This window comes from Balaenoptera physalus, assembly GCF_965194825.1.
Source record: "Balaenoptera physalus genome assembly, chromosome: 5".
NCBI lineage: Eukaryota > Metazoa > Chordata > Mammalia > Artiodactyla > Balaenopteridae > Balaenoptera > Balaenoptera physalus.
In genome coordinates, this window is record NC_138884.1 from 69065857 (window position 1) to 69081652 (window position 15796).

General features: G+C 31.4%; 1 protein-coding gene across 16 annotated transcripts in view; it reads right to left on the minus strand.

Moving 5' to 3' along the window:
• Positions 1-15796, minus strand: part of ADGRL3 (adhesion G protein-coupled receptor L3) — an 859984-nt gene that overhangs the window by 15819 nt on the left and 828369 nt on the right. The window lies entirely within an intron of this gene.

Below are 15796 nucleotides of genomic sequence, written 5' to 3' on the forward strand. Positions count from 1 at the left end.
AATACTTGCAAACAAATTTACAAATATTTGCAATCCAACAAAGGACTAGTATCTGGGATATATGGGACTTTGGACAACTCCCAAAAGTCAACAGTAAAAAACAATCAACAAGAAACAAAACCAAAAACAATCCAATTAGAAAATGGGCCAAAAGTATAAACAGACATTTTATGGAAGAGGGTATACAAGTGGCAAACAAGCTCATAATGAGAAAAGAACTGTTATTAGTCATTAGGAAAATACAGGTTAAAACCATGAGATATTACTACACACTTAAAAATGGTGGTGACAAAAATGCTGGCATGGATGAAGAGAAACTGGATCACTCATATTTTGCTGGTGGGAATGTAAAATAGTACAGCTACTCTGAAAAACAGTTTGCAAGTTTCTTATAAAACTAAACATGCAATTACCATACCACCCAGGAATTGTACTCTTGAACATTTATCCCAGAGAACTGGAAATTTATGTTCACACAAAAACCTACAGATGAATGGTCTTGGCAGCTTTATTTGTAATAGCCCATAATGGGAAAGAGCCCAGATGTCCTTCAACTGGTGAATGGTTAAACAATCTGTGGCACATCCATACCATGGAACACTACTCAGGAATAAAAAGGAACAACTATCAATACACATAATGACCTGGATGAATTTCTAGAGAATTATACTGGGTAAAAGAGACAATTCAAAAACTGAATGATTCCATAAATACATATATTCTTGAAATGACAAAATTATAGAAATGAAGAATAGATTAGTGGTTTCCAGGGTTTAAAAATGCAAACGGGAGGGAGGTGGGTATGGTAATAAAAGGGCAGCATGAGGCATCCTTGAGGTGATGGAATGACTCTGTATCTTGGCTATGGTGGTGGATACACAAACTTACTCTTGTGATAGAATTGCAGTGAACTAAACACACACACACACACACACACACACACAAATACAATTAAATACAAGTAAAAGAGAAGAAATCTGAACAAAATTGGAGGACTGTTTCAATGTCAGTGTCCTGGTTGTGACACTGTAGTACAGTTTTACAAGATATTACTGAGGGAAACTGGGCAAAAGGTACATAATCTCTGTATCATTTCATACAACTGCAAGTGAATCTACAACTATCTCAAAATAAAAAGTAACCTATATTGAATGAATATGACAAGAACATTCAGTCACTCATAGAAATGTTAAAAAATGAAAAGGGAAAACTTGGCCATGGCAGTTTTAATTTTTTCTTAATCATAGCTCTTTCTTATATAGTAAATTACCAGTCAAATAAATATTTTAACCTCAAAATTGGGAAAGTGAACTATTGATTTAAAGGACAATAAAGCTTGTCTGATCGCTAGAGCTAGAAAGTTTCAGTTTTATCAGGAAATAAGCCATATGTTTGCATCCTACACATTCTGCAAAGAACTAGCATAGAAAGAACTAGCACAGAAGTTTTCTATGTGCTCGATGAATATTTGCTGAAATTGTACTTCATATACATTTAGATGTCTTTACACAGTGAGATGACAGATCTTCAATTTATCATATAATGGGCATATCAGGTTATTATTTCCCATTGATGAATTAAATACATGGTATATTAGTATGAAAAGCTAAAAAGAGTTGGCTACAGTGCCTTTCAGATAAGAAATGGGATACTGTTAATCTTAAACATGGATATTATTGATGTTACACAAATTTAAGATTAATTGTTTGAGACAGGATTTGGTCTGCCCAACATTTTTAGAAAGCAAACTACCTGTAAATTGTATCTGCTACCTAATATTTATTATTGCAGCCTTTTCTCAAGTAAAAAGGAAAGTTAGTTTTCTAACACAAGTAGCTGTCTTCTAAAGTTACTCTAAATAAGCACTGAAATAAAAAATGAAAGGTGTAAGCAACTTAAAATGAACTAGGGTAAAAACCTTAAAAATATAAAATTGCTCAAACTTTTTACACTTCCTTATAGATCAAATAAGGGTAAGATCTTTATGCCTGGGACTTATATGTACATCTCTACACATTCCCCTTTATTCCTACACATTATGTAATTTAAACTAACTGGAAAACAAACAGTAGGCTGGAAAGATGGCTCGTCACTTTTTTCCCTGGCTTCATATAGCTTATAAAAGAAAATATTCCTTTTTTTTTTTTTTTTTTTTTTTAACCTGCTGATGTAAAAGAAGATGATCTGCTTAAAAGTTCTCATCAGAAGAAAAAAAACTGTAATTTTGTATGGTGATGAATGTGAACTAGACTCATGTGGTGACCATTTCATAATATATACAAGTATTCAATTGTTATACACCTGAAACTAGTATAATGTTATATGTCAATTTACCTGAATTCAAAAACTAATAAATAAATGATAAAAGAATGTAATTTAAAAAAAGATGATCTATACGTTAGAATAAGGAAACAATTGAGTTGGGAAGAATCAAGCATAAGCAAGAAGCAGGTGACTCAATATTTTGGTTTCTGTTTAGCATTCAGTTTACAAAAAAAGCTAATAATGTAAGAATAAAAAAAGTTTAATCATACAAAAATGGAGCTCCATAATGGAATTCTAACAAAGCTATCACAATTTGTATAGATAATCTATCTGGTTCTAGCTTTCTTAGCATAAAGTTCCTTTTCAGTTTTTCTCAGTGTTTTCCTAATTTTTGAATGTACTTTAAATTTAAAGCACTTATATCAGTGAAATCTACTAATATAGGAAGACTGAATTTTAAAGTTCACTTATTTATCATCAATTCCTGCTGAGCTAGAAAGGCAAGCAACAATAGCAGAAAAGGATTGGTATACAGCTGTATTATGACACAATGTTGGTGAAATGCAACAGTATTCAGTCTCCGCCACATGGCTTTGGTAGCGTGCTTCCTCAAATCCGGGTTCAACACAGAATCTGTTACTAATCTACAGCCCTAATGAGTGACATGATTGGAGATCTACCTGCTGTTAAATCTAAAACTACACAAACATTTATTAAAAAAATTTAAAACTTAAAAATAAAATCAGTTTTATCTTTATCCTTGGTATTAAGGACATTTTTTCCTGACAGAAAAAGAAACACTATTTATATTAAGTTGTTTTTTAACTATCGCTCATTTTTATACTTCATGCACCATTTAAAACTAATATAATATCACTGAAACTGATTTAGTCCTGAAAGTGGAGAGTTATAACACAAGTGAGGGCTCAGTCACAGGAATTACAGAGCAGGATGTAAAGTTTGGTGATTAATTTTTTGCAAAGAATATAAGGTTATGGGTAAGCTCTATGAGTTTGCTAGTTTGAAAGAAAGAGGGAGATGTCTGAATAACTGAACAATTATCTCTCATTTGATTCACCTAGTGTAAGAAGTTAATAATTTTTAATGGACACTCACAGCTTGCTGTGACCTCAAGAGGCCATTTTTCCTGTTGGCATGCCAAACAAGTGCAATTTTCCTAGAAAGTGTTGCCTACAGTACCCACTCACATTTAGGCACTTCAGTTATACTTTTGAAAGGTAACACCGACTGTGCTAAAAAAAACCTGCTTCTTGCCAATGCCTAGATGCACAGAACCTGTTTTCCTTCATCTTTTATGTGCAGTTACTTTTGTCTTTTCTCTGTAGCTGCACTGCATTTCACTTGTCTTTGCCCAAGTCTATTCTGTTTGCTTCTAGCTGCTTCTCCAATTTAATAGGGTCACTTTGAATTCTGATACTATTTTCCAAGGTTCTGTCCATCCTGCCTCTTTCTCTAACCTCCAACTAACTTCTGATTTGTAAACTTCCCTTCTAATAGCTGTGAAATTGCTGAAGACTTCCAAGAAAATCAGTGTTTACAGACCATCTGTCACTGTTTTTCAGCTGAAAAGTTAAGCTTACTGGTTAGCCAGTTTGAAAACACAAATACGTTGATGCTGGGAGGTAGTTACAGCCTATGTATGTGAAAAGCATGTTTATGTGCTAATTTCAGTGGAATGTACAACCCAGGAAAACAGGGAATACATAGGGTTTTTGTTTTTTCACTGCTCTATACTGCATGTCTAGGATAGTTCTTAGAGCTCAATAAGTATTTCCTTAATTAAAGAAAAAATTTATGTGAAATGCATGGCATCCTGAAAATATGAAAACTAAAACAAGTCATTTTATCAATTATGAGTAGTTTTATATTTTGAGTAAATTTTTGAAGAGTGCCATTTGTCTAATTTCTCATGTGATTTATTTCCTTCTAATACTACACCAGTGGCCATAATACTGAAACTTTTAAAGCAAAGATAAACATCCATATAATTATTTGGCAATAGAAAATGCTACCTGAATACTAACTGCAGATATTAATTAGAGGGGAAAGAAACAGTACAACCTGCCATGACTCAAAAAGCTAAATAGGGTAAAACAGCTCAAGGTGGCTGTGAAAAATAGCTGTTCTTTAATTCTCTGAGTCCTTAAATCCTGGCTACAGTCTAGTCATACCTGCATATTTGCTATCAGAAACAAGGGTCAGCTCTTTCATAAAACCATGGAAAAGGAATTAACATTGAATTTCTACATATGTGAATCATTAACAAGGCTATCAGCAGAAGACCAAGCACAAAATCTTTATTTCTGGTGAAAGCATGATAGAAAGCAAAAGAGGATTTTCATATTCCACACTGAAAAACTTAGGCAAGTTTTTCTGATGATTTTTTGTAAGACCGTAAGTTACTGAAAAAAGACTAAGTTCAAAATCACAAATAATCATTTTAAGAAGAGTTTTTTTAACTTTATACCTGAAGACTGAGGTTTTGATATAAAAGTTTTTAAATGAGTGAAATTTGAATGGAATAATGAGTACACTCTTTCCAAATGTGTAGTTTTTAACCACAAAACTGCTACATTTCTTTCCTTATGAAAATAAAATAGGTGTTTTGACATTGGGAGGCCCTGAATGACAGCACTGCCTAGGCCAGTTCAATGTGAACATGTAATTGAGGACTGAAGCTCCAAGGCAGATCTGCCTGCTTTGAAATTGTGAAGTAAAGAACAGATCTGAAACAAGATGACAGTTGGATCTCACTTGAATCTATATTATATCATTCAGAAACATAATTCAAACAACGTTTCTTCTTGACAGCAGGCTAACAAAAGTATACTGAAAAGCTCTTAAAATAACTTGAACTATCACTCTGCTTGCCCCTCACACTTCATTTTTTTAAAAATGTAGTTACATTCTTATTTTATCATATTGAATGGGCAAAGTTTTATAAATTAAGACCTTGGTGATCTAATGAACCAACTGAATACAACCATTCTGTGATAGTCACGTACCAATATATGTCAATTTTCAAATTTTTATGTATAAACATATAACATGGTAAATGTTCTGTTTGTTTTATTTCAATAAAATAGTTTTACCTGGATGATTCTTTCTTTCTTAATGTACCTCATCCTCTACTTAATTCCCTCGTGGTTCTCTCTCCTTTGGTTTGACATATTTTTCTTTTATGAAGTCATTTTCATTATATATATCGACTGATGCATACAAGTCAGAGTTATACACAAAGCAGAGTTACTACTGAGTGATGACTTTGTGCTTTTGTTTTCAGACATTAATTTTGGCCCAAAGCAGAGATTTCATTTTGTACAAGTAAAAATAATTTCACTAATGATGGTATTTTCTATAGAATTAGAATACTAACTTCAGTGTAAGGCAAGGAATCTTTCACCAGGAGATGGTATCTATGAAGTTGTGAAACCCTTAAAATTGTATGTAAAATGCTTTTGGTGTATGTTTGTGTGCTCCGTTGTGCACACACATGCCTGCACTTCTTTCCGGTGAAAGGGTCCTGAGGCTTTTACTTCCTTTTCAATATTTAAGAAAAGTGGTATACAGGAAAAAAGCCATGTCTCTTTCTTTGGCGAGTGACCTATAATATAAACAAGAAAACTGGAAAAAATGATTCAGAATACCCAAAATATATCTTACGTATGTAAGTATCACCTAATCAATTGCAGTATAACATAATGGAGAAAGGTTATAATCCAGAATTTACAATGGAATAAGATTTTAATCTTATCTAATCTACTATCATCGCTCAATATGTAAAGGAACGCAGGTCCAGAGATGTTCATAATTTATTCAAGGTCACACATGACTCTGGTAGTTTTTCTTAAACATATTTATATCAGTGATTTTCAAACATTTTTTAGCACCCTCTCCCAAAAATATGTTTCAACAAAATTTTATTAGGAGCCTTATAGGAGTGCATTACTTTTTTATAATATGCTTTTCTGTAATATTCAATTATTTTATTTTCATATTCACATATTAATTCACATAACATAAATAACAAAATTAAAGTAAATAGATAAAAGAGACTTCTAGAACTGTGGAGAACTGATTCAATAGGCATTTTCTATTTTAAATATTTTGTTTCCTATTTTTTGCTTTTCTATGTAACAAAACAATATCAGCACACATGCAATCTACAGAAAGACAGTGTAAGCAATGATTAGTTCAATTTTAAAGGGCTACTTTATAAAATAGAGACAGCCATATTAATCAAGACCAAGTTGTTTATAATAACAAACAAAGCTAAAATAATCTGCCTACTATCCTTAAAAGTTATACAAGTTTTAAAGCCATAGAAACCATAATTTTATATTTTTTACTGTTTTTATTCAAACAATTAATGAAATTACAAAGTGTCAAAGAAATGTTTTATTGAAAGCCAAAATCTCTTTCATCATTTTTTTCTAAAGTCATAAATTGAAGAGCTGACATCTTGATTTATCACACTGTGCACTTTTAATAGCCAACAAGTTAGCTATTAAATTTTAATCAACCTGCCTATTAAATTTCTTTCAAATGGTTCAGGGATACTTCAGCTTCTTTTAATAGCTAATTCATTCACTGGGAATCTATTAATACGGATTTCAATGACATGTCTTCTCCAGAGTACAGATTGGGTCATTGTTAGTTCAGTATAAAATGAAATATTCTGAATGTAGAGGTGTTGCCTCTATTTCAATATGTAAATTCAAAGCTTTAGAGTTGGGAACCCTAGAAATTACATATTCTGTTCTCCCTTATTTTGCACTAATTGGCTTTATACATGTCTTCTTCATCAGATACATGGGTTTTTCTACAATAAACATTTAGAAGTCAAATTCCTGGGTCATATGTGGTCCACATTTTACAACATATTGCCACAATGCTGTCAAATATGTATGTATCAATTCACACTTCCCATAAGCAGTGTATATTTCTTAAATTCTTGCTAGGACATGGTATTGTCAGGCTGACATTTTGCCAATTTGATAGAGTATGAAGTATCTCATATTATTGTTATACTTTGCATTTTCCTGATTACCAGAGAGATGGAATAATTTTTCATATATTTATTGGTTGTAAAGGTTTCTTATTCTGTGAATTGCCTGTTCTTATCTTCTGCCCACATACATATTAGGTTGTTGAATTCTATTTATTGATTTGTAGGCATTCTTTACACAATATATGCATTAACATTTTGTTTTTTATATGTATTGTTTACACCTCCTTCCAGTAGCTCACCTGTTTTGAGTACTGTTTAAATTTTGAGATAGGACTCTTATCTGTCTTTTTCTTATAATTTATGATCTTTGTTATTTTGTCTTTAAGAACTCCTTTAACCTAAAATCTAAAATATATTTTCTTCTAAAAGCTCTAAAGTATTATTTTATGTATATACTTTTTTTTTTTTTGCCCTGAAATTCAAGACAACCTGGTTGTATTGCAATGAAGAAACTGATACCATTAGATATTCATTGTTGTTTTTTATTGAAAAAGAAGCTTCTCAGAGATCTTATGTTTTCTGACTGCTCTAGCCAACAGTGGTAGGCTTGAAAATCATAATTCTTGGCGAATCTTTGCTTTACAGTATAGGAAGTGGCTGATTTGCAAGTAGAAATGATGAACCTATACTACTCAGTCATTCATCTTTAAAACTCATTTTTTGTGGTCAAAGTCATGTACTTCTGTGTGCTTTTAACTTGGACATTTTGAATACATTGGCATAGTACTCAAAACAAAGAATACTGAGCCCAAAGATAATGGGTCAAGTATGCTTAACCACAGGTAAAGTAGCAGTAAATTCCATTTCTTTTTAGTAAGAATGTAGTGTATAGTATGTGGTATGTAGTCATTCCCACAGCTATGTTTATTTGTAAATCACACACTGCTTTACATTTTATTTGTAAATTCACACTGCTTGTGAATTTCTGATGAATAAAACAAACCTCAGAACAAAGGAAAGTATAACTATTTAACAATACAAAATAATTTACCAATTTGAAGAAAATATGACTTTTCATATACTTCTCTGCCCTATATTGGCATACTTTCTTATATTGTGCAAATTATACAAATTCGTATGCAGAAAGTCTATACCAGCTAAAACCTGAATTTTATATTTGGAAATTTATTTGAAAAAAAGCATGTGAGAGCAAAGTAGATATGAATTAAAACAAGATATCTATGAATAAAGAGATTCTTGATTATGTTGTTCAGAGAAGGCTTATTTTGTCATATAATCATAACCAGCTCTGTTCTGTTTAGACTGAGACTGTTTCAGGAAACATATTGTTTCTATTTTTCTACATCAAGACTAACTGTCTTCCCTCAATCTGTATATCCTCTTAAATCTTTCTTAGTTCTGCAGTGATTTTCTGGGGTTATAAATTACTATTTATGAATGTGATGGGTAACTTGTTTTAGTTTTTAAAGCACCCACATTCCTTATAATAATAAATTATGAGAAAAGCCTATTATGAAGATTACAGGAGAGCCTATTACATAAACACTTATTTTTAAATGGCATGCAGCATATGAGGCTGAACTATATAAAGTGCAAGCCCCAGTATGCAATAAACAGGGGCTATCTTGGATAATACACAATTATTGGTATTTAAGTATCTTTTTTTTCTAATAAGACCTTCTTATGCTAAACATATATCCCATTTCCATATTTTAATTTTTCATGTAAGTGAACTAACTTCTATTTACTTTCAAATAGCAGATATAGGTTAATATAATCTATTTCTTAGAAAAAATAATCTGAACAAGTGATGACTTTAGTTAACTTTGGATATTATATACCGCATTTATATCATCACAATTTTATGCTTATAATACAGTAGGAGTATTTTTCCAGATGAGAGGTACAGTCTAGTTTTGTTTGCTTTTAAATTTTGAATTATAGGCATTTCATAGTTTTTAAAAAACTGGAATTAGCATATAAAAGTAATACAAAGTTTAATTTATAACATTATCACTACCTATTTGAAGTCAACTCAAATAAATTTCCTATCTGTTCTAGGCATTATTATATTGCCCTGACAGAGGACACAGTTTCAAGGAATATCAAATTCAGGAGTACAGAGATTTGGGAAAGTTATATCTTTGGTTCTATTACTAAATGATTATAGGCAGAAGCTATTTACCAGATTTTTAAAACACAGTCTTTGCTCTAAAATATTCATCCTTTTACTGAAATATAAGAAATTAAAAATTAAAGATAAAAGGATTCTACTAATAAAATATCTTGAGATTTTTGGTATTTGAGAACTTCCAGGAGAAAAAAATGATTATAAAATTCTTGCAATCTAAGTCCTACAACTGAACAGTTATGTATAGTAATTCAGCATATTCGATATCAAATAGTTTTGTAAAAAAATGTTATTGGTCAATCCATCTCCCCATATATTCACAATATTTTAAAGCTTCTCTTTCCCTGAGTAAATAGGATGAATGAATCCACTCTAAAGAATTGTACTTAGAACAAAATAAAGTGGAAAGAAATGAATAGTACATCAAGGAAATTAAGAAATAAAGATGTGAATAATTGCGCTTTAAGAATATCTTATTTCCATGAGGTGATAAAAATCATTCTGAAATACATTCTTGGAAGCTTAATTCTAATCTTCAGCAAGCTTCATGTAAAACTGTCATCATAAGAAAATAACGAAAATTTTTATTATTGTAAGTAGGACTGTGTGGTCAGAAAGCCCCCGTTTGGAATTTAGATTGTGTTCTTTATCAGCCATGTGATTTTGGACAAATTGCCAAAAAACCCAGGTTCTTCATGGATATAAAGATAATGGATAATAAATAATGAACAGTGTAAAACAGGTAAATGATAGTTACACACACTAAAGGAGAAATCCCAACTTCACCAAGACTATAAAGAGGCACATTGTGTTCTATCAGAGAAAAGAATACCACTAATTTCTGAAGATAAGTTGTAGTATTCACATTTAGTTCTCAAAAAAGATACTGTTTTCTAAAAAAAATTACATCCTCAGCAACTTATACAAAACAGTAATATTTTAAAAACAATTGGAAATGTTCTATAGCACCATATTTAGAAGTTATCAAGGTAACCCACTGTGGCTTGTCTGATTTATAACAAAGAGGTAACAGATACTGCTAAGTATATATAAAGGCAGTAAGATAATAAACCATAAAAATGAGAAATCTACTCTACATAAATAACCCCTTTGTGAAGGGATCTTTGAAAACTATAATAATAATAATAATAAAACCATTTTTAATATTGTGTAGCTGGCTGTGAGAAGCTGGATGATTTCAAGGATTCCGAACAAAGAGACAAAGTTAAGAGCAAAACATAAGAAGGACTCACTGGACACGCATTTTAAAAGTTTTTCTTTTTCAGTTCCTGCTAACAACTTATAGAAAGAACATTTGCCCCAGATTGACTAGAGATCAATATTTAATATATTCCATTTTACAATGAAAAGTTCATTCTGAAAGTTATTCGGTCTCCTAGAGTTAGGAATCAGGGTATTAGTAGTATTGTTTAGTTATCTATTTGATGCAGCATCTCACTTTTAAAAATCTGTACCTATTTTGCTTTTGTATATTAAACTGATTTTTCCTGAAACAGAAGATATCCTTATTTTATTGTACATTTTCTGATTATTGAGGATACATACAAAGGAAAGAAATTAACACAGAAATCACTGTTGCCTCATTTACAATCAAGAATATAAAGGTCAAAAAATACTAGATATAAATATAATGGCGAATCTCAAATGAAAAATTTCTCCATGCCATGGGACACTTATTATATTTGTGCTCATATCATTGTAATACTTTCTCAAAACAAAAAATAATTTGTTATATAGCCTAGTCTGATTTGTTAGCTATGCAAGAAGTGCTCTTAGGCATATGATTAACTGTTTCTGCACATTTGACAAATGTCAGCTTATATTAGAATCTGGTTAATATTTATAACAAATGATTTTATAATCCTTCAAAACAGCAAGGCTTTTGGGCAATATGACATTTTATGCATATAAGCCAAATTATATTTACTAACATTAATAAAAGGGAGTGAATGAGTATGCATGTTCACCCTAGTAGCTTTAATTTATAGAAATCATTAATTGCGGTGAACACCACTTTTCATTTGTATTTTTCTTTAAAAACATAAAAACAAAATATGTTTAGTAGCCTGAATATTAATGAGACAGCAGGTGATTTATTGTGAAGTTTCATCCGTGCCAGTGACCAACCTCCTGGGAAAGACAATACAGGCTCTGAGAAGATATGAGTTTAAAAAGGGAATGAGTCACATCCCTACTGTGCTACATAACTGGTTATTTGGCAGGCCTGTCTAACTAGTGTTCTCTAAACCTCTGAAGGGTGGGAGGGCTTGGAGGAAAGAGAAGGCAGTGCTTGTTTATATCATTATCTAAGGTAGGGAGAAGAAATATTTTACCTTTATTTCCTCATTGCTAAAATATAGTTACAAATCAAAAATGGAAAGTACAACTATGCAGATGTAATTTGCATTTAATTTCTAATTTAAAAGAGATAATTCAGTTTTATTAGTTTATTTCCTTTTGTTAGCATCAAGGGGAGCACCATTTTAGGTAAATTATTTCTTTTACTTGACATTCAGGTAACCACCTCGTTCCTCCCACCTATTATTAGAAAATACAAAGTAAAAGAAACCTTTGGTAGTGAATGATGAATTTTAATAACATTATTGAGAGCACTGGCAAGGACCAGTTTTTATTTGTTAGAAAATATAAGTGAACTTCTGAATAGAATAATAATAGTACTTATTATGTCCCTGGCATGTTGTAAGCAATTAACACATATTAACTCAGTCCTCTCAAAGTCCCTCTGAAGTGGGTACTGTTTATATCCCTATTACATAGACACTGAGAAGTTAAGCAATTTACCCGAAGTCGCTGGGTTAAAACTCCTTACTCAAAACTTCGATGCAAAAAACAACTACAGATTAGACATTCTTCTGCCATATAACACTTAAATCTGGCTTAAATAAATATAGCTTTACTGGTCTGATCTCCATGAATAAAAATCTATACTGCATTAACTTGTGTGGGAGATTGATAAGATGAAGAATGGGAGGTAGGGGAAATAAAAACCCACAATACAGGCCAAGTCATTGTTGCAGAAGGAGAAATGCCTTTTTGCTAATTCTGCCACTCAGATGTGGCACATTTTTGCAATCCACAGCTGGGAGGGGGCCACCTTTTGGTAATTCATATAGCAATACCATACTGGTAGCAGCTACCTAGCAAACCTGGATTTTAAACTGAAATTTCTGATGTCAATTCAACTTATTAAAAAAAAGAAAATGGGAAATGCAATTATATTATTCATGATGATAAAGCCTAGTAAAATCTCATTTCAGAAAAATCCCAATTTCCACATAAATCTACAGAAAGAGTGGAAATGTGTAACAATTAACTGAACTACCAGAGAAATTTCTCCCCAAATGCTTCATTTTTGGATCAAACTCAAGTTTCATAGGTATTGCTAATCTAAATCACTCAGAATGCTGTTTGGCTAGCAGAGATTGTGGGTAGGGGATACAGGTGAAAAAGATTACCTTAGCTGCAAATCGTTTCTACTACTATCAGGAACTTAGAGCTACCAGAAATTTGGATTAGAGTTCTATTGGCCTGGGAGGAGCTTGGGGATTGAGGACTGACTTCGAGGTATGTGCAAATTGTATATATTTAAATGAACAAATGAATAAACCCTCCTGTGGGGTTTGTGAAACTTGGGTTTGGATAAGAGTTAACTTTCCTTGAAACTCTCTGTAATCAACCATCACCTTAGGGCTCTCAAAAAGCTCCTTCTACCTGTGTATACAGCGGCATCGGTGAAGTTAACTCGATGGTAACCCTGGAGTATTGGGTATTGCCCTCAAGAAATTCTGGCTTCGTATGAGTGTGTAGCATTGTAGCCAACAAGTCAGCAGAAGAAAAATTTTTGAAAATGTATAGAGAACACCTGGAAAACATTTTCATAAATATATTCAAAGGACAATGTAATGAAAGTTTTTAAAGAGATGAGGTGACCAAATAACAAAATCCCAAAGAGAATATATAAGAATGATTACATAAATTGAAAATTATCAACAAATGTTCCAAGGTCTTGCTTGATTCCAAGGAGTAAAATCCCAATAGTAATCAAATTTATCACACTGGGAAATCTGGACAGGTAAACTGATACATAGGATGTAACAAGCTGGTTCAAGAGCAGAATATTAGAGATGATTTGAAAAAATAAAAACCATTGAGAAAGATTTCTGCACTGCATGGTAGATGCTTTATTCTTAATGAATCTCAAAGATGATAATGATGGATTCTTGTTTGGAAGAATAGGTGATAAGACATACAGAATTTTAAAATAATTATTCTTTTGATGAATTGAGCAGTGGTATGAATAGGAAAGAAAACCTGAAGTGAAAATAGGACTAATTTTTAGACAACTTCTTGTAGTTTTCAAAGGTCAGAAGTATTCTAAAGGCAAACATAGGAGATTTAATATATCTAAGTTAGAAAGAAAGGAAAATGGAGTTGGAATTTTAAAAAAAATTGCAGCTGTAAGAAACTAAGAATGAATGGGAAGTTAGAATACTGTACATGAAGATGTAAAAATGCAGTGCCTAACATTTTATTTTAATAATAGGGAATACAATTTTTTGAATAAATAGATGTGAATAATTATGTTGCTGAGGTGACTGAAGTGTTTATCTGGAAAGGTGAATCTTGGATGCCACCTACCTAAATATGATACACACGCCTGAATGCAGGGAGGATAGGACCCTGGGAAATAAGACAAGATTAAAGAAGGAAGTTAAAGACTAGCTTCAGAGATATAATATGAAGAAATAAAATTTTAAAATACTGCACTCATCTAAGATAAAACATAATGAGATGAGAATAAAACGAGGAGTTTCTGACTAGGGGAACTAGGAAATTAATATTGGAGATCAGGAAGATCACTATGATGTCTACCACCATTAAAGTCACTGAGTGAAAGGAAGAATATATATCCTGAAGGAAAAGATCACTGCATGAACATACAAGTCATAAATTCAATTTAACCCCCTCCCCAAGGCCATCATCAAAGTAACTTATTGGATGTCACAAGAAATTTTATACCCTTTCTTCAATAACTTTAAGAAATATCTTTTAAAGCTAAAGATTTTAAAAACAGATTTAAACATATAATCAGACAATATAAAATATTATTTTCTTTAAATATATTTCAAATTGACCTAGTCATCCTCATAGCACATATTCCAAGTTGAACTTTCTGAGAAGGAACTAAAAAGGGCACAGCAATGTTATATAATGTGATTGACCTTAAAAATCAAGGTCATAAAAATTATGCATTTAAAATAATTTTTAATAAAGCTGCATACCTTACTATCGTTAAACAAATTTAGATCATAATGCTAAAACAAATAGTTATTTTACATATTTTATCTGTCTTCACATTAGGCAAATAAACAGTGCATCATTAAAATTAAATCTCATCTTTTGTTTAAATGACACTTATCCTATGGTTGCTGTGACCATTAGATGCAAGGTACTTCTAATAATAAATCTTATTAATAAGGATAGTTTTCTTAAAGGAACATACTGTAAATTTTCTATGTATTATTTCTATGTATTATTTAAAGTGAAAAGAAAAATCTGTCACTATGAAAGCAAATTTGTTCCTAAACTTTGGAGGCATGTGTAAGTAATTTGTTCTCTGTGGTTTAGGAAGTATGTCAGAAAGTTAAAAGTATTCATATTTAAATTTTCACAAACTAACCAGTAAAACTAAACTTAAAATGAGAAGAATACTTGAGAGATATTATGTAAAATAAACTAAAAGTGAAACAAAATAAAAGGTAATTGTTTTATTTTAATGTATTTTCTTCATATTTGGAGGAATATTTGCACTCACTGTTTTAACTTAAGCAAAAGTGATGTAGAAAATTTAATATCATTACTAGGTTGTAGTTACTATATCACTACCACAAATAAAAGTATGTAAATCAATCAAGATTAAATATAATATGGATGAATCCCTATATCGAATTCAACTTAGACACTACTTGTTGTAACTTCTTTTATATAAATACGATGCAACTTACTTGAGTAAAAGTAATTAACAGCACCAGCATCTGAATCTTTCTTAATCATAAACCATAATTATTAAATTATTTGTTTCTAAGTAGCATTTAATATAACAGAAAGCTCACAGAAACAGGTTTAAAACAAACAAATAATTCTAGCTTGGAGGCTAAAAAAAATAACAATGTCAATCATAAAAATAACCACTGAATATATGCATAAAAAAATGTCTCTTTTAGGACAGTGCAATTAGAATGTGCTCATAGAAGCACCACCCCCCAGATAAAAGTGTATTCTAAAGATTTCCCAGTACAGACTGTAGTGTACTCTAGCTCTCCACAAACATTATATCTACTCATTTTTACTGCAGTCAATTTAAT